The sequence below is a fragment of the Pinus tabuliformis genome, chromosome 6 (genome assembly GCF_031772625.1).
Source record: "Pinus tabuliformis cultivar Carrire ecotype Pingquan chromosome 6, CPIR1, whole genome shotgun sequence".
NCBI classification, from domain to species: Eukaryota; Viridiplantae; Streptophyta; class Pinopsida; order Pinales; family Pinaceae; genus Pinus; species Pinus tabuliformis.
In genome coordinates, this window is record NC_142292.1 from 348135582 (window position 1) to 348161821 (window position 26240).

A 26240-nucleotide genomic window follows, 5' to 3' on the forward strand; every position below is an offset into this window, starting at 1 on the left:
GGGATTATGAGGTGTCGCAAGTGGGGATAGATTTTCCCTCAATTATAACATTATCGGGCCCACAAAGAAGGAGCCCATCGGGTTCGAAACGTGGCCAAGGACGCAACTGCAATCGTCGACTTTGTCACCGCTGGTTGCCGCGAGTCTTCGCCGAGGTTTTTTGGGCGTGTCTGTTGACTTCAATATTGACCTGGGAGCATTATTATACAGAGACACACTGAGTTCGTAAAGCAAGGCTACACAGTTAAGGATACTGGAAAAAGAGACCGGAAGAGCCAAGAGCGGGAAGGTGAATGAACGAGATGGACTGCGTTGAATGATGGAAATACGAGAGCAGCCGGAAGGGCTGCATTATAAACAAACCCTGTTGAGTGAAGACTCGTTGGAGATCTGGAGACAGCGTTAAAGGTAAGTCGGTTTTATTCCCCGCTTCATCCAAACTCGAGATCTGTGTATTTAATCGTGAAATCGTGTATTTAATCTTGAAGTCGTGAGATTCGATCTCTTGGGAAATGAGAGCTATTTTTTGAGATAAATTGTGATGTGTGGGGCAAATCGCTCTCAGGTGGCAGAATGTTTGATTCTGTGATTTGGATCAACACTGATATGATTTAAATTGTGTTTCTGGTTATATCCGTGTCTGTGTTCACATATGACAAAGTAGAATCGAACGGTGGAAGTTACATTCTCTGTAACGATAGGGTTAAACGATGTGTCTACAGCTCATATGATTGTATGCTGAGTATTACATCTGAAAATGAAGTTTAGTTGCGGGATACCCACAACTTGGTTAGTAAATGTATTAAATTAAGTGCCCAGCTCCTGGTAGCTATTGCAAGAAGCGTTGATCAGTAATTGAGAATTCAAGCCCAACTTGATCATTGAAGAAGGTTTGGTCAAATCGTGATCAAGTCATTGAAATTGGGGTTTGAGCTAAATTTATATATGCCAGCATATACATTTCTGTTAATGAGAACGTATTCAGACCTGGAAGGAGCCTTGGGATATCAATTGGAATGGGATCCTAAAGCAAGAGTATTCTTGTAGATCGTGGTTGAATAGCTACAACGAAACTCGGAGGAAGTTCAAATGTGATGGTGGAAGATTGATTCCTGCAGCACAGTGGTGTTCCGATAGTTGTTGTTTAATTCCTGTAATGGTTATGCACATCCTTACAAAAAGATATACCAACCAGAAACAGAGGACTACTTCAAGGTAAGAGTTCAGGGATTCAGTTACAGGTAGTTAATCCTGTAGCATGTCTTTGTTTGATAAGATTACAGTTTAGATTCTGGAGCATGATGTTTATGAATCTGAATATGTTCTAGTTGCAAATAAGTGTTGAGCATATTTGAATGAGGAAATCAGGAAACGCAGTTTGTGTTTTATACTGTAATTGGTGTAAACATTAACACAGAGCGAAGGATCTACGGATCCAAACAGAAATGTCTTTTCTTTTCATAATTATAGGAACTTTAATTGCCTATAACCACAAGTTGAGGAAGGAGTTTTGGGAGCAGAGATTGCTGGTAGCATTAACAGCCTATTGGCATCTTGACTGCATCAGTAAATCTTACTGTGTAAACAATATGTAACCTATTAAAATAATTTAGAAAAGATAACTGTGTAACCAATGTGTAAGCTATTCAAGAATGATGTGTAACTCTCTGATAATCCCTCAAAATATATCCTTCCGAAAATAAAGACTTTATATTTGTGCTCTATTAAGAATAAAAGTCCTTGTGTCCGCTGAGGACTTCTGGAACCAAATAAAATAAGTATCTCTATTTTAATAAATAATAGATAGTTATACTCGCTGATATCGAGAATCCTGAATTCAGCTGCGTATTTCCCTTCTCTTCATGAATTTCTGCAATTCATGAAGTCTGTCATCGACTCCGCATTCCTTCTCTAATGGCGAATTTATGTTTTTTTGCCGTGCTACTTAAAGACACTTTTACTCTCCTTGGGTTGAACGAATGGAAACAACTAAAACCATTTAGTTTATTTAAACGGACTCATGGATTCCAAATGAATTCAACTCGGACTACTGATCTTGTCATTCAGGGTATACCTTGTTATTTGGAGTCTTCCTGGTCTAATACTGTGTTAAAATTTCAAGTACAGAAAATGATTCATACATAATTAGATTCTAGAAACCAACTCATGTTAAAGATCTACTTTTCATTACAATGACCAAAGTTACATGGACTTATTTTGTTCCTACTGTCACTGATAACTTCTTCCCACAACAGATTTTTCCCTGAACTCTGAGTGGCATTCCTAAGAATTTGCATTTGGATTTGATGGCTGCTGGTGATCCTTTCACGAAATCCACTTCTAAACAAATTCGAGCACATGCATGCAACCCTTGCTTGGGGATTGCTCTGTCCACATAACATCCAAGCAAGTTCTAGTGTCAACGAGCGATTTGCGGGAAGGAGCAGAATCTAGTACTGAAGAAGAATACTTTAGATTTACCCCATTTATCTTTCCCCCCTGAGGCTAACAACAACATATTCAAATACTTTAGATTTAACTTTTCGAGTGGAATTTTTCCTGCCATGAAAGTATCATCCGCAAGCTACAAATGCAAGATCGCTTTTGAAGGAGTGCTTTTACACCTATAAGATCCCTGGCAGCCTTCAGTTTCGCAAGAGTCCAGACAAAGCCCTTTTCTAACAGTATTAAAATGTCGAGGAATAGTCGATGTCCTTTTTTAATGCTCCAACTTGGGTTTAAGGGGGGTAGTTGGAGCTCAATTCTCAAGATTGAATAAAAGGCCAAAGAGATACATCCATGAACCCAGTGGATCCTAGTTTCACATTGTTATTTTACAGGTTTAAAATTTAATTTCTGAGATCATAAACCATAGAAGACAGTCAATGAACAACAAGACACAGGATTTGGTCCAAGACCAGGGAAAAACCCCACTAGGAGGGAAAACCCTTTTTAAAATGCTCTTCTATTAGATCGTCTTCAAATGTTCAGCAAAGATACATAATCAGAGTACAAAACCCCTTTTACAAATAACAGTAATAACAACCCTTTTTAATATGATAGCTTCAAAATACCACCACAAGCCTTCAAAAACTTCCAAAACAAGCACAGTAGAAGCAAGTGTGTGAACAAAGTGCATAAGTACGAGAGCTAAATACTAAGAGCAATATTCTCCAAATGCAAGATCAAAATGTTACTGAAGCGAGGGCAATATACCAGCAATCAAACTCTTGTGCGAAAGCAATATCAAGAATATAATATCTCTGGAGCGAGATCAATACAAGCTCTATACATATGGATTGACTCATACTGTTTAGTACTATCATGAAGGTGTTATACTGGTATCGCCGCCATCGTTTTTTATTTGTCGGATGATTCAGAGATGGTGAACAACCATTTCGCGGATGATTCTCGGTCATTGATTGGACCGAGAGGAACCCATAAATATGCCTTGTGTGGGGGGGGAGATGCGGCCAACCTGTTGCTATGATTTGCTCTTGTATCGGGAAGCAGACTCCTCCTCCTCCTGCGTATATGAGAATGTTCTCGAATTTCTTATTCTCGAGATCCAGATGCATTCCTTCCCTACAGGTCGAGCTCAATAGCCAGCGATCTAATTAATCCCACCAGCTAGGCCAGCAGCCAGCAATAATAAAAGCAGCAAGACTAGGGAGGTTCATTGGTGAAATCCAGCCATTCATTGTCTCGTCACAAGATCTCTGCAGCAAGCTCAATAAGCCCGCCATAGGCTATCATTCAAGGCCTATCTGTAACGTGCATGTAAGGACCTTGCCATGCCTTATGGATGGAACGAAGACTGGCCTGGTCCAATGCCTCTAGGCCTCGACTGTTAAGGATGCGTAAGCAGGCTCGACCATAAGGGAGAGGATGTTGGATTCCTTCCTCGAACCCCTCAAAATGAAGAGCGGAGCGGGGAAAACACCAATATGGTGGAAAAGGTTTTTCAATCTGGTCGGTCCCACAACAAAACAAACATGGATTCCACTGGTACCCGAGCAGAATCTAGTACTGAAGAAGAATACTTTAGATTTACCCCATTTATCTTTCCCCCCTGAGGCTAACAACAACATATTCAAATACTTTAGATTTAACTTTTCGAGTGGAATTTTTCCTGCCATGAAAGTATCATCCGCAAGCTACAAATGCAAGATCGCTTTTGAAGGAGTGCTTTTACACCTATAAGATCCCTGGCAGCCTTCAGTTTCGCAAGAGTCCAGACAAAGCCCTTTTCTAACAGTATTAAAATGTCGAGGAATAGTCGATGTCCTTTTTTAATGCTCCAACTTGGGTTTAAGGGGGGTAGTTGGAGCTCAATTCTCAAGATTGAATAAAAGGCCAAAGAGATACATCCATGAACCCAATGGATCCTAGTTTCACATTGTTATTTTACAGGTTTAAAATTTAATTTCTGAGATCATAAACCATAGAAGACAGTCAATGAACAACAAGACACAGGATTTGGTCCAAGACCAGGGAAAAACCCCACTAGGAGGGAAAACCCTTTTTAAAATGCTCTTCTATTAGATCGTCTTCAAATGTTCAGCAAAGATACATAATCAGAGTACAAAACCCCTTTTACAAATAACAGTAATAACAACCCTTTTTAATATGATAGCTTCAAAATACCACCACAAGCCTTCAAAAACTTCCAAAACAAGCACAGTAGAAGCAAGTGTGTGAACAAAGTGCACAAGTACGAGAGCTAAATACTAAGAGCAATATTCTCCAAATGCAAGATCAGAATGTTACTGAAGCGAGGGCAATATACCAGCAATCAAACTCTTGTGCGAAAGCAATATCAAGAATATAATATCTCTGGAGCGAGATCAATACAAGAGCTAAATACTTTTGGTGCGAGAGCTGAACGAGAGTTCTGAGATCTGTCAATAGATCAATAGATCTGCCAAACAATAGATCTGCCAATGATGATAAGAGATCTGCAAATCTGCAAATCTGCAATAGATCTGCTACTGATAATAAGAGATCTGTCACTAACAATAAAAGGTCTGCCAATGATGATAAGAGATCTGCAAATCTGCAATAGCTCTGCAACAGATTTGTAACTGATAATAAGAGATCTGCCAATGATGATAAGAGATCTGCAAATCTGTAATAGATCTGCTACTGATAATAAGAGATCTGCTAATGATGATAAGAGATCTGCAAATCTGCAATAGATTTGCTACTGATAATAAGATATCTGCCAATGATGATAAGAGATCTGCAAATATGCAATAGATAATCAATAGAACTAAATTACTGATGCGAGGGCTTGATCATCAATGTGAGAGCTAGATCATCAAAGTGAGAGAGAGAACTTGATGTGTTGCAAATGAAGGCTGCTCTTCAATATATAGAAATCTTCGAGTCAAAATCCCTTCCTCGAATTAAGTATTTTGGAAGCTTCTAGAGTGATCCATTCGAATTAGATAACTTTAGTGATTTTATTTTGCACATGTCTAATTGAATCACTTAAATGATTTTATTTTGCACATGTCTAATTGCTTTATAAAATATTTTTAAAATAACTTTTGCTCTTATGAAAAATAATTTGCTCTTGAGAAATAATTCGCCTCAAGGGTGAAAGGGGTTAACCACATAAACTTATTTCTAGGGAAATGTCTCCCTAATTGCTCAAAAATTCAACACACATAACACAAAATTTTCTAGCACGATATGTCCCAATTAAGTCAATCATACACTGTAAATTCCCAATTTAATCAGCATACCACATACCACTTGTTTTTCCCTCTACCCTTTTAAGTTTGCCCAGGGCCTAAGCATAAGCGCTATGGACCTAAATTGCTCTATTGACTTTGCCTCCTCTCCTTTGGGAATAAGAATTGAGAGCCTTGAGGACCACCCTTGTTTCCTTTGATTCTTACCACTTCCCGAACATCCTTCACAACTATATCCCAGCAATCTTGAAAGAAGTGTTATGGAAAACCATCCGATTGCAAAGCCTTATCAATAACTAGTCTTAAAGTTGCCTTCCTTCTTTTATGAGATGCTGTTGTATAGCTTGAATGCCATCACATATTTGTCTAATGGCTTCTTCTCTGTTCATGGTTGGAATAGTGAGGAGATCCTTCACGTAAAACTTCAGCTCTTTCTCAATCTGTCACCTTGACTCCGTTTAAATACATGCAGTGGGTCACAACTCACTAATTTTGTTTACAGTTACACTCCTGTTTTTCATTATTGTTTGGTGAAAATATTTTGTTTTTGATCCCTTTCTTTCAGCCATCTAACTCTTGATATCTGTTTCTAGAAGATCTCTCCCTGAATTTGATGCGCTTCCATAAGTTGTTGGACAGTCTCTTCCTTGCCAGTGAAGGTATTATTTAGCCTATGTTATAGGGTTTTCTCCTAAACCTTTTCTAGTTTTTCTAATTGATTGTTTAAAGTAAATATGTTCTACTCTGTTACAATCGTTTACAATTGTTTTTAGAGACCTCGAGTCTTTGCTGGAGGGTGTACTTTTTCTTTTCTTTTCAACTTTAGCTGCTTTATACCGGGTCTTCAAAGTACTTAAAATTAGCATGAGTAGCCACATTTTTTTCAAATCTAATCTCGGCATCTGGGGGGCTTTACATTTTTTATTCACCAGAGAGAGATAGGCCTGTGACCTGAACCAGCCCCTTTGAGAATAAAAGACTCGGCATTGTTGTTGACAGAGGAGTCACTACTAAAGCACTCGCCCAACCTTTATTCTATTAAAGCATTGTCTATTTTTCTACCATTCGAAATAACATACCTTTTTTTGACAGTTCATCCACCAAGTCGAAGACCTTTGATATCAGTTTTGAGATGAAATACTGTTCACTGATCCTCTTATCCCCACCTTTTGTCTCGGTCTAACAGGTCATATAAACACCAATATGCTAGTGCTTCCTATTTGGATTGACCCCTACTTTTCTAATTGACTTCCAACATTTTAATTTTTTAGTCAGATCCTTGCATGCATATAGATTGGTGGATCAAGTGTAAGAATTAAAACCGTTATATTCAGCATTTGCTACCACCCTCATCCTCAATACTAGCTTTCGTTGGATCTTATAGAGTAGTTAAGTTCCCTGCGTAACCTCTGGCACTATTTGGTACACCCTTTCCAAATTTTCCGTGAACACTTGCTCATTTCCTCATCGCTGTATTTAGTTTTGTGAATGAAAATTACATCTGGTTTCTCAAGCCCCATTTTCCTTTTTAGAATTCCATATTCGCTTGGGGCATTAAGACCCCTACTACTATGTGATAATAGTTTCATTGAAGTTATTCAATCTATTTTGGATATAAACCTACTAAAGGGACTGGATTTACCTGAGTTTACAAGAACTTCTCTTTTCCTCAAATTTTCATTGTTAGGTATCATTCCCCTTTTGGTTTGACTGATTTTTTTGGTTTGAGGGTGGTCGATTTGATTCCTAGCAGCCTTCCTTTTCATACTTTGTTTGTTTTTCCTTTCCTTGAGACTATCTTGAAAAATATTTGTTGATCTATAGTCAATGCTTTCAAATATAGGATTGTTCACGTTCTATTGCTAAAAGTTTCATGCCTACGTCCATAATTTCATGTCCACACTGATCTAGACTTTTGCCTCCTGATTGATAGAGTGTCGAACAGTTTCCTCATATGGCTCTTCTTATTATTAGCCATCTTCCGCTATAATCAGAACCCTGCTCCTGGACTGAGATCCCGAGTACTGTGAGTATTTTTCATGTTACTTTTATCACCCCTTCTAACTTCTTTCTTAATTTCCTACTCCACTAACCCGCTTGTCTGCTCTGATAGATGATTATTTTTTTTTTTGACTATCTCTTTAACATTCGTTTCATCGTCACTCTCTATTGGCTGCCATATCTTCCTCATGTCTGCCTTCCTTTTGGATCTGCTCCATCGTTTCCTTTCACTAGTGAACTGTTCGGTTGGCTTGCTCCTTGTTCATCCTCCCTTTGATTGCTTCCCTTAACCTTTTTCATTAAATTAAGATAGAATGCCAAGTTTATTGGCATTTTCCACATGTGAAAAATGTTTCTTTTCCCACTTTTTTTTTAGCGATTTGGCTTTGGATTTCAATTTGGCAAATCCTTCAGAATCTGTGTTATTATCCTATCTAGATTTCTAATCTAAGGGGCTATCCCTCACCAAATGTCCATGTTCATGACATAGCTTACATTGAAAAGGGATTTGTTGGTCGTATATAATCTAAATCCACTCAATGTTTTGGTAACCAAGATTATGGATTCCGCGAAGGTATAGATATTCATTAAAACAAAGAATCAAGTATAAGACACGTACCTCATGGCTTTGGTTACATCTGATGATTTGATAGAAACTCCCAGCATATTTCCTATATCCTCGAAGTCTCTTCACTCCAAAACTTCAACATGAGCATCTATAGTCTTCTCTAGCGTAGAGCTTTCGAAAATCATCTTAAAGTGGGATGGAACTGCTTGTTACAGTATCTCATCTCGAGGTCAAAAGAGTTAAAAGAAGAATGGCCTAGCTTCAAATATTGTTTCCCAATCCTTTAAATGAATGAAAATCATGAAAAAGAAACCCTTTGCACACATTTTGACCTTAATCAATCCTTTCACTTTCCATTTTGAGTTGTATCCACCATCGTAGAGCTTGATCCAATGGTCAAAAATCAAGGAATCTGCATATGATAGTCATATCATTTACTGTATAATTCCTCCTATTGTCAGTCTTGAAGCTGAAAATCACACGTGGGAACCAACAAGTTCTTTTTTGCCACATTAATATGTAGGAATCTATGGCCGCCATTCACTTTTCTGCCTCGTTTGAACAAAACAAATTCATCTGACAATATGTATTCATTTTCTTGGCATTATAATCGTTTCCAAAAACTTCCAAATAAACATATGTGATAATAATTTGAAGTCCTATAATCTATGTTACGTTAATGCTAATCTTAATGTATGCTCGTAATCTTGATGTCAATTTTGAAGTGGTCTATTTCTCTAATTCTTTTGGGATTTGCACCTATGAGTTCCAGGAACAGTTCAAACATGATAAACACTTGTACGATGGTTGCTCTCTTATCTCCATCTTTCTATTTATGGATGAAATTGCCTTCTTATCTTTCTCTTTATGGATGGATAAGTTGGAACCTATAAACAGTGTCTGCAGGATGTAGAACAAGTGGATAGGATAGAAGCTAGGATGAATAAATGTCACCCCAGTCATGAAGCCAGCAAATATGAGAAGTGCAGAATTTACTTGGTCAAATAATAATAATGTAAAAGAAATGCATTATTACATACTGAAGACAGTGAATTTTGTATTGATTCCTAGAAATTTTATACATTGACTAGCTGCATTATGCCTAGAAATATAAAAAGTCATAACTGAAGGACTTACAAATTCATCATCCTATACTGCACATGCACTATTGTACAAGCTCATCCACACAAGATCTGTTATAACATTCTATTGGTAGCTGATGACAGTCATGAAGAGACACAGTATACAGCCTCACCTGAACTTCACTCTCATGCAAAGAAAGAGTCAAGTCCTAGTTTGAAAAACTAAAGGCTAGCTTGCTCTACAGAGAACATTTATGCTTCTTTGGTGATAATACTTGTGAGAAAAACAAGAAGCCTCCCCAGATAAAACAAGCTGGAGAGAGAGGAGAGAAGAATGCATGGACTCCAAAATATCAATTGTGTATTTGTTGATAAAAGCAAATACCAGTAGAATAAGCAGATTAAGTAATATTTCAAACTGCAGACATTTGCAAAGTGTCTAATAATTTCTATATATTGATGGAACATCTCTGTCCGTGTGTTTCCCAGAGAGGTACTCTTAGGTTGTACCTGAAGGAGTTCTGTCATGCCCATTAATCCTAGGGACATACCTCTCAATGCTAGATGCACTTCCTTCCTTTGTAGATATTAACTACTAGAAACAGATTGGTTTACCCCATTCACTGGTAGAGCCACTGTACTCACACTACCATGTTCCTGACTTCCTAAGTCAATCTTTTGAGATTCTTCAGTGTCTTCACTATATTGGCTAGCGGACAGATCCTCCCACTGAGACATACCGAGTACTATGCGCCAGACTGACTTCGTTGTGAAGAATGCCAGGAGGAACATCACCTTCCAAGACACGAACTATCTGAAAAATATGACTGCTGTCAGATTGTGTATTTCTACAACTAAATCCTCCCCAGAAACTTTGAAGGAAAAAAAAACGTCTGAAGGTCAACAACTTATGCAAGCAAGGACTGTACCCGTTCCATACGCGAGCGGCTTCTTGCAGACTTTTGAATACAAGAAGCTGCACATGCAACTACCCGCATCATATCATTCACATTAAAGTTGTTCTGTAGGCGGGGATCAACAAGGGCACCTAGATTGCCATCTTCCATTGCTCGAGCAAGCAAGGGTCGGGCCTACAGAGTGATCAAAAATTTAGACCACCTAGAATAAATTCTAACCCAAGTTGGCATGAAGATTTAAGCAGTCAAAACAGTATACAAATAAGTTCCGATTTGAAGTACTAACCGAATTGACTAGACTACTTTCCGGAAATGATAGAGTTAGATCTAGAGGCCGGCGGCCAGTGATCAACTCAAGCAGCACGACACCGAAAGAGAAAACATCAGATTTATCTGTCAGTTCCCCACTTGACACATATTCTGGATCCAAATACCTATCCAGGCAACAATAGGGACTCAGAGGTCCAGTATAAAGGTACAAAAGGTATCTACAAAGTCAAAATGCACTGGAAAGGGATTTACCCAAAAGTCCCCTTAGGCGTTGTGTTGACACGAGGAGAACCTTCGGAAGCAAATTTTGCAAGACCAAAGTCTGCAATCTGTGACAAAAGATTATATCAGATTTCAGCATATATTGTGAGGTCTAACACACCATGAACATAAGGTTACCTTTGCTTCAAAGTTGGAGTCAAGTAGAATATTTGAAGCTTTGATGTCTCTATGAATTATCTTCGGATAACCTGCAATTTAGAACAATGTCAAAATAGATAATAAAAGAATGTTGAAGTAAGAAGACAAAAGTAATATAGCATACAGTCTTCATGTAGATAAGCAAGCCCGCGAGCTGCTCCTATTGCAATCTTCAATCTAGTTGGCCACTTCATGCTAGGCTGACCTTCAGCTGCCATAAAATATAAACTTTATTGGAAATCATAGAAATTATACTTCAAGTGACTTTACTAGCATGAAGCAATTTGACATTTACTGAAATACTCATTCCTCATTTTTAAAAGGATACTTGCATTGATTCATCTTATCCTGGGATCTATTAAGCCTTTTGTTCTCGATGTTTTAAATGCATGACAGATCGAAGATTAAAATGGATCTATGCTACTTATTCAAAAGTTCTTAATACTATCATTTTTTTTGTTAGACATTATGCTAAAATTTAGAAAATTAGATTGTGGGCTCTTTTCTGCATTTCTTTAGCATTACACATGCACAAATGAAGTGTTGAAGGTCTCACCCAACGCAGATGGTGGAAGAGCTCGCTTTAGTCAAAATCATATGCATAATGATAAGTGAATAATGGAAGAATTGTTACACATATTACTTACCATGTAGATGGTGCTCTAGTGTATTATTAGGAACAAACTCATAAACAAGCAATCGTTGGCTACCAGCTATGCAGTAACCCAACAATGAGACAAGGTTGCGGTGATGCACACAACTGATTGTTTCCACTTCTGCTTGAAAGCCACATTCTCCCTCGCTCTCACGAAGTTTGAGCTTCTTCACCGCTATATTTTTGTTTCCTGGAAGAATGCCTTTGTATACATATCCAAAACCCCCCTGTCCTAATAGATTGGTCTCTGAGAAGCTATCTGTAGCAACCTCTAACTCTTCATAGGTGAATTTTTTTGAGATACCAAGACTAATGCTTGGAGGAGGAGGAGGTAATTGCTGTTGTGATCCCGGGAAAACAGAGCTTAAATCATCTCTACTGCTAAATACAGGTTGGGGAGGTGGAAGGGATTGCATGAATACAGAAGTTGGAGGAGGTAATGGTTGCTGTAATCCCGGAAAACCAGAGCTTAAATCATCCCCACTGCTAACTACAGGTTGGAAAGGTCGAGGACACGGCATCAATACAGGAGGTGGAGGAGGTAATGGCTGCTGTGATGCGGGAAAAGCAGACCTTGAATCATCTCCACTGTTAAATATACGTCGGGAAGGTTGAGGACATGGCATCAATACAGGAGGTGGAGGAGGAAATGGCTGCTGTGATTCTGGAAAACCAGAGCTTGAATCAACTCCACTATTAAGTACGGGTTGGGAAGTCGGAAGATGTGGCATGGAGACACGAGGTGATGGTTGAGGTTCAGAGGTATTGCCAAGATGAACTGGATGGGATGGAGGTGAGTTAATTTTGACATCATTATTCCCCCAAAGAGTGATTGTCTTAATGTCAGGAAAATAAGGCAGGTATTGAGGTGTTCGCCCATAAAGCTCATCTGCACAATGTCAAAGAGAAGAGTTAACTAAAATATTTATTGTAGCAATTTCCTAAACAGGGAAAAATAATGTTGCTCTATCCTTATTATTGAGTTAGAAGAATGTGCCAGATTCAAAACAATTAACTTTCTTCAGAATAAAGCTTCAGATCACTAAATATCTGATTTACTTGAAGTTTTAAAGCTTTTACCCCCAAAAAGTTATAGGAACACATTACTGTCAATTGATATGGTAACAGAGGCTGGGAGGATTCTCCGCATAGGAAGAAGAATATATTGTTGCTAACCTAAATGTCAGCTAATCTGGGATTACAGGCGATGGTATGTGTAAAGCAAAGAAATTTAGAAAATCCAGCATATGCCAAAAGATAGTTGATCTATTACTGATAAAGAAAATTTATACTATATTTTGAGATGGGTGTTATTATTCAATTTGTTATCCTAAATATATAACAATTCCAGGGTTCTAAATGATAGATTTGGGTAATTAAGAGGTCAACCATTGTTATCTTGTCAACTCTCCTAATTTCTTTAGACCAGATCTCCTCTGGCTCAAGGGAGGTTTTCGTAACTAAGAGTGCTAGAAACTAAAGCTATGAAGTGTAAAGTAGATTCTAGTAAAACAAGTTGTAAAGGTTGCACAAAAAGATAGATACTAGAATTAGAGATTAATGCCATAGTCGATTGAGTAAATTGGGTCATAACAATGCTCAAACGAAAGGGTGCCCTGTAAGTGTAATAAATACAATATGGCTAAAGATTGCAAGTTGATTGCAATCCCTCTTTGTTGTCCTATATTACAAAACCTAGGTTTGTTGCATGTGTTGACAACATTCACCATTGAAGAGGATTATAACTAGCATTTGCTCTTGAAGGTGTAAAAATTATGCTGTCATAAGGTGAAAAGTTTAATTTTAACTATCAAAGATTATTGTGGTATGATTGTAGAACTTCGTAACTAATTGATCCACTTGGAACCTTTTTGGAGAAGTTTCATTTTTTTTTTTCTAATTTTCTAAGCATTAGCAAATAAATTCTGTCCCAATATCACCCCAAAATCATCCATAGGCATTACTATAAAATCCGACAATCCCTTCCATGCATCAACTTGAATTGACACATCTGCTGCCAATCATGTCACTGTTCTAGCCTTGGAGTTTACTACCTTCACCGTAGTTCTGCTAGCTGCTGCTTTCAACCCAAGTTGCCCTACCAAACATGCCTTCATGAATTTTTGTGAGGTACCTATGTCAACAAGTGCTAGTATTTCCCTTTTGCTAATCTCCATGTTCACAAAGCACAACTTGTGCCTTCAGTTGTCCTGTTCCTTTCCCAAGACATTCATACAAGAATCTTCATGTGAACAAGAATCACCAAATTCTGACATACCTCTTTGGTTGCACATTTCCATTTCAGCTGTATTGCTGAACTGCTTTAATACCACCTGTCACGACCCCAGGGGCTCGTTACAGTTACAAAGTGTGCTTGGCGCATTGTGACCCCTTTAACATCCGAGTATGACATCCCTTGCCTTGCCCCTATTTTAGTAATATTAAATTATGATCGAAATGCCGACATGGAGAAACACAATTGGATGATACGTTGATAAAGCATTTAAACTTAATTATGTAAAATTAATTTACTACCAACTAAAGGAAGGATTGCCTTACGGATCCATAGCTCGAGGAAAGCTTGCCCACTTGTGTGCTTTGAAGGCCATAAACCCAACCTGAATTTAATGATTGGAGTCTCTTGCAAATCAAGAAAGCCAATGCTTGACAAATTGTTTATGAGATGCAATTGGAGGAAAACTGGTTGCATATTGTGAACAACCACGAGTTAGCTCGCATTGAAGTCTTGGAACCCCTATTGATCAGTTCACCATCTATGTTGGCAAAAAAAGGAAGAGATGGGATTGGGAGGTATGGGTAGAGGACCACACCCATCCTATCTCTCTCACAGATCGAGGCAGGGGGAGACTGCCTCGGGAAGAAGAGGAGATTGGTGGAAGAATGTTAGGTGAGTCAAGCGAAAATATTGGTAGCAAGGAGAGAGGGAGGTTGTTCATCAATTGATCTTTTGGTTCTTAGGTTGGTTGTGTTGGTCGTGGTTGTGAGCTTTCTCTCTTAATCTCTCTTGTTGGATAATAGAGGATGTTCAAAAAATTGTGTGTGGAACTGTGGAGCAATGAATGCAAAAGATAAAGCAATTGTGGAGTTGATTGTTAAACCCTGTGTTTGATTTGAGCTACTATAAATTATGGGCGAAGCCTGTGAATGAGTTCAGAGAAGAGTGGGTCACAATGGTGTCACTGCCAAAGAGCAGTTGATAGTCCACCATGATAGTGGAGTCCACCTCTTGAGTGTCTAGCGTAGCCTCTGGTGTGAAATCCTTGAGTAAGCAACCCCTCAAATTGTGGAATTTGGCTCGGGGGTGGTCAACGGCAAGAAAGTTGTAGTGTAGTTGACCTATAGTTTGGTGGAGAGTGGAAGTCCCTCCTTCAGTTGCTGTACCACCTTAACACACACATATAAGTATAATTGTGTATAATTGTTTATACATGTTGGATTATAGACTATCAAATTCCTTCTTGTATAATTGTTTATACATGTTGGATTATAGACTATCAAATTCCTTCTTGTGCTTGTGATTAATGCATAAACCTATATGTCCATGAGGGGATGCCTCAAACTTACAGTTATGCTAACAATTGACCAATTATCTCATGCGTTATGAATATAGATTGTCAACTTGAACTAAATAATTCACTATCATATGCATGATTGTGGGATACCTTAAAAGTTTATAATTGATTACCTAAATTTCACTGTTAAACTTGGGATTGGCAAGTTATAGGTCTATAGTTGTATGAATGTGTGAATTATGAAGGTTTCTTCCATACTTGTGAATTGCAACTATCTTGTTTGTTGATAGTTGAATTGAAGTTTTGGGTTGTGTTGGTTAATGCTATGTTCATGATGGAAGTCATAAACTATGTGCCCATGCTCTCTTTTTTCTTTACTTGACAATCTTGATTTATAAATAGTAGCTCAACATGGTCAAGAGTTTGTAATGCTTGATAGTTAGGTTGTAGATTTCTTTTGGTAGCCATGTCATCAAAACTTGGGACTGCGAACCATAATACATAAAGGAGATGGCTCAAGGCAACTACCCTTCTTTGTTTTGGTGAACACCCCAACTTGGTGCTTCTTATGTCGCTCAGACTAGAGGGAAGAAACACTGTTGGTATATACATATATGTTTATGGGTAGGAGCCAACACCGCGAGTTCACAGATGGAACCTTGTCCTAATGTAATCGTGCCAAGCTGTCCCCACGAGGGTCTCGACGATTGACTATTGGTTATAAAATGGACAAGTGAGTTCGCAGGTCTTCGGGCCACTGAGCTTCTTCGAAGGAACACCGTGGAGAGTGGGATTGAGGTAGAATTGTGGTGCCAGAACCTTGCCATTGGACCGTTAGACTTCAAACCATGACTATGCAATTGAGATTAGGGTGGAGGGGAAACCTTGATGTCAAAGCCCCGAGATGACATGGACTCTACCTCAAACACTAGGTGCATGTGATTAACGTCGCAAGTTTGAGACCTCAAACCTCGACATTTGCCATTTAGATTGGAATAGACATGAGGTGAGGAAACTTGAGACCAAGATGCATAGATGACATGGCTTGAGATGATGAGGGCAAGATGACATAGCGTAAGATGATGTGGCTTGGGGGTGGACCCTAATCGTGGATCTCAGATCATGGACCTCGACGTTTGCAATTGGAGTTGAAATGAAAGTGAGGTAAGGAGAGCCTAATGTTGAGGAGTCGATCCATTGCATGTTCCAACTCATGGAACCATGCAGTCGAGCCACCGCCCACTGCCACGATGACGATTGTTGTGAACTCATATGGGCAATGCCGATGATGAAAGGGATGATCCAACCAAGGTTTTGGTCTGGGAACCTTGCCCATTGGAAGACCGTCTGCTGCTCTTTACTTGTTACTTTCAACATTCTGCGGGCGAGAAGCAGAAGAGTGGTTGTGTCGGCATAATGTGGATAGGGTACTATGGGTCCCGCAGTGATGGCATGTTAGGGTCAAGCAAGCCTAGTGGAGGCCATGAGGGTGTCGCATGGCTAATGTGATGACATGGCCTCTTTTAATGCGCCAATTTTTTTATGGGAATATCTTTCAATCTGGAACTCAGATTGAGGTAAATTTGTATGTTGTTGGAAAGCTCTCAACGAGCTGGTCATAATAGTGATCAAAATTAATTTCTGATTTCTGCCAAGTTTGAAAAGTGAGATTTTTGATAACCCCATCTTCTTAACAAACCTTGGATATTGGATTAAAAACAAACATATAACACTTCCACACAACCTAAGAAAAGCCAAAGGGTGAGAGGGAGCATTACAACAACACTAACGTGTTTCACCACTGCCTAGTGTAGCATAATGTAATCCACCTCGACTAGCCTCATAACATATAACACTTCCACACAACCCAAGAAAAGCCAAAGGGTGAGAGGGAGCATTACAACGACACTGGCGTGTTTCACAACTGCCCAGTGTAGCACAATGTTAATCCACCTTGACTAGCCTCATAATATGTTACTCTTGCTATATTTTATATTAGTTACTTTTGCGGAATTATCAATATAAAACAAGTAGCGCATTATCACATTTCTAACACAATATAAATAACTTGCAGTAATAACAATCCATAAATATATGCCATAACACATGTACATAGTTTTTATGTAAAACAACCCATCGATCTTCTCTTCTATTATAACAATGCCAAATCTTTATGATAGGTAACTCAAGATGAAGGCTCGTTCCATTGTCACAACAAGCAAAGCCCAACAAAAATATATAAGCCAATAAACATGTCCATCGGTTCGATCCACTATCTCGGGTCGTCTCCACCCAACTTCGGTTCCCACACCTAGTTGTTCCTTGGCTCGCTCGAGGGTTTTCCTTACTGTAGATCCACCCAAGCTCCTCTCCTTGGCTCGCTCGAGGGTTTGCCTTACTGCAGACCCACCCAATCTCCTCTCCTCATCTTTAGTTTGGTTATGTTTTAATGCGACTTTGCTCGTCTTGTGCTTCCTGTCTTGCTTCCTTTCAATTTCGTACTCCTCACAAGTATATATGGTGCTAACATGATGGTTCAACACCTCACGGCCCTTAACATTCCATACTTGTTCAGTTGGTCAGCTTACTACTTCGTGCGGTTGGCTCCACACTCACATTGGTTAAATCGTGCACTAACTCCTTAACTTTCTGGTTGATGTGCGACTCCAGTATACTCGGTTCGTCACTGCCACTACACGGTCCTTCTGTCGTTCAAACCAACTCTCTCCCACACGTGTTTGGGCATGTCACCTGATCGTGAGACACTCTTGTGGTGCTCGTGCCACCAAGCCCACATAGTTAACCAGGGGGTTAGAGGGGGGGCGTAGTGCCCCCCCCCTTCATTGCGCCGATTGTGTAGTGGGGGGGGGTCACGGGAGGTTTGAGGCATACCTGTAACCCCACTTTATGGGGTTAGGGGCAGCGCCTCGGAAAATTTTGGTTTTGGACCCTATGTTAGGTTAGGCGAACCCACCTATGGTTTTGTGCATGATTTTCGCACATGTTTTTTGGACGTGATGGTTTTCAGTCCATGGTATTGGATGCTTCGGCATGTATAAATATGTATTGTAACATTGAAAGGAACATAATGAAAAATCAAGCTGGTAGTCCCGGTTTTGGGATCTAGGGGAAAATCTCTGTGTATGTGTGTTTTATGTGTTATGCTCTTGCATTGTTTATTTTATGTGTTTTAGAATTCGTGTACAGGTAATTTCTGTACGGGGTTAAAACCTACATTTGGTATCAGAGTTGTTTTGGCTTCAAGGAGACGCCTTTGTTGCTGAGGGGTTTTGCTCGGGCCTGTGGTAGACCCTGTTAGCTCTGCTACAAACTTCAACATTTGGAGGACCAAATACTAGCTTGGCCATGTGTTTATGCCGAAAGGCAGATCGCAGGAGTTTGTTCCTTCCTCCTCCTTCATTTCCTTTGCACTCCCCTAGCCCCGCTATCTCTGTTTTCCTCCTTAAACCTCTCCATTCCTCGAATAATCCCTCCGAAATCCAACAAAGCCCCTTTTCAGACCCAGCCCTTAAGCACGAAGCGCAAGCCCTCCATAAGACTCTACCATATAACCTCGGCGCTTTCAGACCTCATCGCTATCGGTAAATCGCATTATGTGTGTGTAAGGCTTGCCCCTTGTTTTCTGCCGATCCGATTACTCCTCCGCTGTCTAATCAACCCCAAATAGATCCTATGGTCCCCGCTGCAAATAACTTGCCCGCCTGTCTCCGCCGTCCGATCATTCACCAAAGCGATCGGACGGTAGTCGCTCCTCCCGATCGCGTGCACTGCCCACTTGTTAACCCGCGGGGAAAGCGGTTTTCCGCCTGTCCCATCCGCCACGTGTCGTGCTTTCAATGGTATCGTGCGCTTGTTGTACGATTACCACCACCTCCGAAAAGCGGTGTGGGGAATACCATTTACCGCTGTCCTGCCCGTCCCCGCGCACTATCTCTCGTGCATCTTCGCCGCCCGATCACCGTCGGATCTGTCTGCCCGAGATCCGACAACTCACGACTGTCCGCCTCCCGATACTCGTTAGCAAACGATCTCAATCGTTCACCTGCGCGATCCAACGACCGATAATTGTTCTCGTCATGCTCATGCTTCCACTATGCGGCCTTCGCACCCTTGACTGTTTTGTGCTGCCGAAGGACGAAGGCGATCACCTACCAGCACTCTGCGTAGTTAATATTCAACAAACATTATGGCCGAGGTAAAAAGGACAGAGTCTGAGCAGGTGGGCGCATTTAACAGTTATGGAATTTTGTCCTCCACAACACTCCACCTGCCCGAGAAGGACAATAGAGCATCCAAGAAGATCAAATCCGTTCACTGAAGCAGACAGACTACACCAAAGACGCCATCAGACAGTTAAAGCGGTTGGTGGTCGATTATGACCCCTCCACGCCTGGAACAATAGGATATTTTGTAATGAAACTCTATATATACCCTGAACACAGATGTAATAGGGGTTGATGGTTGTAGTTTTGATGTAAGGTTCAACTTCTGGAGACTGTAACTACTGTGATACTTGCAGCGTCTGGTCTTCATTTTCAGCTAATACAAGCTTCTTTTGCTGTTAATTGCTCACTTTCCATTTCTGCTCTGTTCTAGGCTATGTCTGTTATGTATTTTTCATGTGCTCTTGATATTTAGCATTAGAGGGGCTGTCATCCCACCTCTGTGTTAGAATCTAGTATGTATCATTGAATGTGCTATGCAGGGTTCTGTTTTCTTAGTGCCAGAGAGCTGTCATCCTATCTGTGCATTAGGAAATAGATTTGCAGACTTCTTTACTGGTTGCAGCCGACTATCACATGGTCTTGTGCATCTGCTGGTGTGGTCAGTATTCTCCATGTTCACCTAATCCTCAAATTGTGAGTAATTGGTGGTCTAAAGCCTTGTAGTCTAGGGGTGTTCACCCATGTCTGGGGTTAAACATAGTAGAAGTGGTTATCTGGCTTGAATATGCATCATTCCTTCCATTCATCCACCTATTTCCAACATTTTTGTTGAGTTTGTAATGTTCTCGAGCATCTCCGAGATACAACCTAAGAGAATTTCTTGGGGTGATAACAGACCCTGTTCAGTGGGAGATCTGTGAGATCGATTCTGGTGGTGAAATAAGATGGCAAGTAGTGGAAAGATAGAGATCGCGAAATTTAATGGTCAGAGTTTTGAGTTATGGAAACTCAAGATGGAGGATCTGTTGGTGGATAAAGATCAGTGGATCGCGGTAGATCCAGGTACTAAACCAACGTGAGTGTCTGATGAAGAATGGAAGAAGTTGGATCGGAAGGCAAAGAGCACAATACGATTGTGTGTCTCAGATTCAGTATTGCTGAATGTGTCAGGGGAAGCTACAACAAAGGCTTTGTGGGACAAGTTAGGGACTTTGTACCAATCTAAGTTTCTGGTGAATAAACTGTTCCTGCGGAAAAAGCTGTATAACTTGAGGATGAAAGATGGAGACTCGGTGACAGAGCATCCGAACGCATTTAACACTGTGGTAAGTCAGTTAGCATCTGTTGATATTAAAATTTCAGATGAAGATAAGTGCATTAGTTTGTTGTGTTCTTTACTAGATTCGTGGGATAGTCTGGTTATTGCAATAGGTAGCAATGCAACTGCCTTACAGTTTGATGAAATAGTCTCATCCTTGTTGATGGAGGAGATGAGACGGAAAAATATGGAGAGCCAGAATGGTGACGCCTTGTTTGTACGAGGACGGTCCCAAAACAAAAACAAAAATAAGTCATCGAGTGGGAGATCTAAATCTCTAGGAAAACCTGTAAAGGTGGTGTGCTGGAAATGCAGAAAGGAAGGGCACTACAAAAGGATTGTAAATTTAAAGCTCCTGATAAAGGAAAGGGATCTGATGATGCTCCTTCTGCAGAGGCGAAAACCACCTCAGATGAAGGTGGGGATGTGTACTTGGCTTCTTCAAGTACACATGTAGATCATGAGGCATGGTTGATTAACTCAGGTGCATCCTTTCACTTCACTCCCCATAGAGAGTGGTTTTGCGAGTATGAGAAATATGATGGTGGTGATGTCTTCTTGGGGGATGATAGGAAGGCTAGAATCATTGGTCGTGGAAAAGTAAAGTTGAAGCTGCAAGGTGGAAGGGTTATAACACTTCCGGGTGTTCTGCATATTCCTACATTAGCCAGAAATCTGATTTCTGTTAGCAAGCTGGATGATGCAGGTGTAAAAATAGTGTTTGAGAAGGATACCTGCAAGATGGTTCGGGGAGCACTGGTATTGATGTGGGGAGTTCAGATTGGAACTCTGTACAAGCTACAAGGTAGCACGGTTGTTGATGTCTGCAACAGTTCTGTGGTTCCTGAAAGTGGAGCAGAAAATCTAGTGGTCTCTGAAGAGAAGACCATGCTGTGGCATCAAAGGCTTGGACATATTGGAGAGAAGGGTCTTCGAATACTTCATGGTAAAGGTATGGTACAAGGTATGAGTAATAGCTCTCTGAATTTTGATTTCTGTAAAAATTGTGTATATGGGAAGCTAAATCGTTTGAGTTTCCCCTCTGGTAGTAAGAGGGGAAAACAAATATTAGAGCTTGTGCACAATGATGTGTTTGGACCTGTGAAGGTTCCATCACTGGGTAAGTATGTGTACTATGTATCATTTATAGATGACTTCTCAAGGAATACATGGATATATTTCCTTAAGAAGAAATTTGAAGTCTTTGACAAGTTTAAAGAATTTAAGGCTCTGGTGGAAAACCAGACAGAGAAGAAGATAAAGGTGTTGAACACAGATAATGGTGGAGAGTTTTGCAACAAGGAATTTGAATAACTCTGTAAGAAGTGTGGTATAGCACGACAAAAGACTACTCCATATACACCTCAACAAAATGGAGTTGCAGAAAGAATGAACAAGACATTGATGGAAAGGGCAAGAAGCATGCTCAGTGGTGCCAAGTTAGGACAAGAATTCTGGGCAGAGGCGGTGGAGACAGCATGTTACCTGGTCAACAGATCACCTTCTTCAGCGTTGGAGGATAAGACTCCACAAGAGGTATGGACTGGTAAGAAACCTTCTCTTTCACATCTGAGGGTATTTGGATGTGATGCATATGTACATGTTCCAAAGGAGAAAATAACCAAGTTGGATAGTAAATCTGAAAAGTGCATCTTTATTGGGTATAAGGATGGTTTAAAGAGTTATAAGCTTTGGAACCCAGTAACAAGGAAGGTTGTGTACAACCGAGATGTGGTGTTCAGAGAGGTAAAAGATGTTATTAAACATGAATTCCAACCAAAGGAACTTGAGAAGATAGAGTTTGAGTTAAAGGAGGAAGAATCAGACTCTACAGTAGAGGAGGAATCAGAGATGAAGAGCCACAAACTCTGGGTGTGAGAAGATAAGTTCGAGAAAGAAGGCAACCAGAAAGGTATAGTCCATCTGCTTTCTGTTCAATTTTGCTTTATCTATTACTGATGATGATCCCAGAACTATGAAGGAAGCAATAGATTCAGAGGATGGAAAACCCTGGAAAGAGGCCATGGTTGATGAAATGACATCTTTGCACAAAAATGAGGCTGGGGATCTGGTGGAGTTGCTAGCTAGAAGGAAACCCATTGGCAGCAAATGGGTGTTAAAGAAGACAAATGCAGAAGGAAAAGTGGAGAAATACAAAGCTCGGTTGGTAGCAAAAGGTTATTCCCAGGTGTCGGGAATTGATTTTGGTGATATTTTTTCTCCTGTTGCCAAGGTAACTTCTATTAGATTACTTTTATCTGTTGCTGCTACTTTTGATTATGAGGTAGAACAGATGGATATGAAGACAACATTTCTTCACGGGGATCTGGAGGAGGAGATCTACATGAAGCAACCTGAAGGTTTTGCGGTGAAAGGTAAGAAAGAACTAGTATGCAAGTTAAAGAAGTCTTTGTATGGGTTAAAATAGTCACCAAGGATGTGGTATCAGAAATTTGATACATTTATACGAGAACTTGGCTTCACCAGAAGCAAAGCAGATCACTGTGTGTATTTTAAATTAATTGGTGACCGTGTTATTTATTTGGTCTTTTATGTGGACGATATGTTGCTGGTTGGAAATGACAAAGAAATTATCCAGGATTTGAAGACCCAATTGTCCTCCAAATTCGACATGAAAGATCTTGGTGCTACAAACTATATTTTGGACATGGAAATTAAAAGAGATCGTACAAAAAGGAAGCTCTGGTTAAACCAGAGGAAGTATATCGAGACAATACTGCAGAGGTTTAATATGCAGGATAGTAAACCGGTGAAGTTTCGTATTCCTGTAGGTGTGAAGTTATCTGCTGAACAGTGTCTCAAGACATAAGAAGAGGAAGAGGACATGTCCCGTGTTCCATATGCAAGTGCAGTCGGTAGCCTGATTAATGCAATGGTCTGTATTAGACTAGACATTGCACATGCAGCGGGAGTATTGAGTAGGTTTATGTCAAAACCAGGGAAGGAGCACTGGACAACAGTGAAGCGGGTTTTCAGGTATTTGCGTGGCACTAGTGATTATGGTTTGTGCTACCAAGGAAGACCAGGATTGGACAGAGTGTTGGATATTCATGGCTTTGTTGATGCAGATTGGGCTGGAGATTTGGATCAGAGAAGATCTACAAGTGGGTATGTGTTTAACCTATTTGGAGGTGCAGTCAGCTGGATGAGTAAGAAACAATTTGTAGTGGCACCATCAACTATAGAGGCAGAATACATGGCAACCACTCATGCAAGCAAGGAAGCAGTTTGGTTGCAGAGATTGTGTTCAAGTATGGGGTTAGTACAGGAAGCTATAAGGACAGACTGTGACAGCCAAAGTGCAATTTTTTGGTAAAGAAACCTGCATACCATTCAAAGACAAAGCACATTGATGTTTGTATCACTTTGTGAGGGATATGATAGAAGACAAAAAGGTGTTGCTGGTAAAGGTGGACACTTTGAAGAATACTGCAATCTGTGAGCTCTGCGAAGTTCTCTTGGTGTAGAGAGACAATGGGCGTTTCAGGGCTAGAAAAATGACTAAGCTCTCTTGTGGCCCCTTGTGGAAAGAAAACAAGTGGGAGAATGTTGGGTTGTGTTATATTCTTTCCACAACTAGCTCACGTAGTTAACCGGGGGGTTAGTGGAGGGGCGGAGCCCCCCCTTTGTTGGACAGTATGTTAGATTGGGCGGACCCACCTATGGTTTTGTGCATGATTTTCACACATGTTTTTTGGACGCGATGGTTTTCGGTCCATGGTTTTGGACGCGATGGTTTTCAGTTCATGGTTTTGGATGCTTCGGCATGTATAAATATGTATGGTAACATTGAAATGAACATAATGAAAAATCAAGTTGGTAGTCTCGGTTTCGGGATACAAGGGAAAATATCTGTGTATATGTGTTTTAGAATTCGTATGCAGGTAATTTCTGTACGGGGTTAAAACCTACATGACACACCCTTGTGGTGCTTGTGCCACCAAGACAACATGTCGTGCACTCTCATGCCCAAGTGGAAACCCTAATGTCAACTTTTTTGACACTCAGCTAGGTGTGCCCTCACCCAAGGGGACCATGCCTCAGTTTTTCACCTCACCAAGGTGGTCGACGTGTATGTTTGGCATGCAGACGAGATGTGGGCACACCTTAGTGCCCGACAAATTTGAACTTGAATGAAGAAGATAAATATTTATAATTTAAAATATAATAATATCCAAAATAAAAATGAAATTTCAAATTTTTACTTATAATATTAAAAAAATATACAAAATAAAAGTAAACAAAATTTCAAATTTTTACTTAAAATATTAAAAAAAATATACAAAATAAAAATTAAACAAAAGACACAAATGATCTAATTTAAAATTTAACTCATCAACATCAAAATGGAACTTGTAATTAAATATAAATGAGGAAATAACCCCAAAAGAAATAAAATATAAATGAGGAAATACCCCCAAAAGAAATAAAACATTGAAATGATCAAATAGAATATTATATAAATCATTAATTTATACTTTTTCCCCTATTTATTATGAAGCATAGTGATTTTATTTTATTTATTTATTTAATTGTTTGGTGCTTTTTTAATAAATATTTTGGTTAGGAAAGGTTTCTTGGAAATATGCAAAACTGCTTATAAAGTATAAGAGATGCTAGAAATTTTGAATTTTTTTCAATATTGACATGAAGTTATAATACTTATTCAAGGTGTTGTTGTAGTAGCGACAACACCCCCAAAATTTCACCTTGTACTCTTAAAGTATTGGATCCTCTTTTGCTTTTCCAAAATTTCGGTTATTTTTGTTAATACTTAGCTACGCTTTTTAGAATGTTTTAGTCATCTCCAAATGAAGTCCTTGACTGAATCTTTGTCATAGCTTGCTTAAACATTGACTCCATCACCATAGCGAAATTTGTGTGATATAGACTTTACTACAGATGACAATCAAGTAACTTTTGGAAGTATGCTTGTTCATGCTTTAATTCCAATTTATAGTCGGCTTGATCTTTGTCAGTTGAATAAGCATGGTCATTATGTCTCCTGGCTCATGGTGTCTCTTTGTCATTGTTTGTAGGTGTGGTTAGATAAGCTTGATGTGGAGGGAGATCATGATAACAAAGTATATAATAAAGTGAAGCAAATCATTGAATATACACAAATATGGAGATAGATTTTTGTCTATCTCAAGATCACTTTTGGGCTCAAAATGAGAATTTGGCTTTGGATGCTGCCAATTACACGATGAAGAAAAGGAATTTATGAGGAGCCTACAAAATTGACATTGGTGCTGCTTGTAGTGGTGCTTGGGTTGTATCCAACTGTGTATCTAAGCATCTAGTAAATAATGTGCAATTAGAGGCCACCTAATTTTGGTTAAAATCAATAGCACTATCTATTGAGGCTGAAAATAAATCACATCTTTATCTTTTAAAGGCAACATATGATCAATGCAAACCAAATGCAAAATCAAGTGATTATGAGACTCAATTATGTTTTGTAGTTATTCAGGATGGAGCTTGAATCCTTATCTGAAGAAATTAGAGATATAACTAACTTTCGGTGGTAATGACATGTATGTTTGGATATGGACATCAAGATAGAGGG

The 26240-nt window shown here is 39.6% G+C and overlaps 1 long non-coding RNA gene and 1 pseudogene across 2 annotated transcripts; one reads left to right on the forward strand and one right to left on the reverse strand.

The window, feature by feature from the left end:
* LOC149258738 (uncharacterized) lies at nt 1-26015 on the forward strand. The gene is made up of 2 exons (XR_016256923.1): nt 1-1215; nt 25711-26015. It is a non-coding gene; the product is annotated as an uncharacterized LOC149258738 (long non-coding RNA).
* LOC149258739 (proline-rich receptor-like protein kinase PERK1) lies at nt 8850-12517 on the reverse strand (annotated as a pseudogene). The gene is made up of 7 exons (XR_016246358.1): nt 11605-12517; nt 11082-11168; nt 10937-11007; nt 10790-10866; nt 10554-10701; nt 10280-10441; nt 8850-10164 (listed from the first exon to the last, which is right to left on the reverse strand). The product of XR_016246358.1 is annotated as a proline-rich receptor-like protein kinase PERK1 (transcript).
* Nucleotides 26016-26240: the final 225 nt, after the last annotated feature.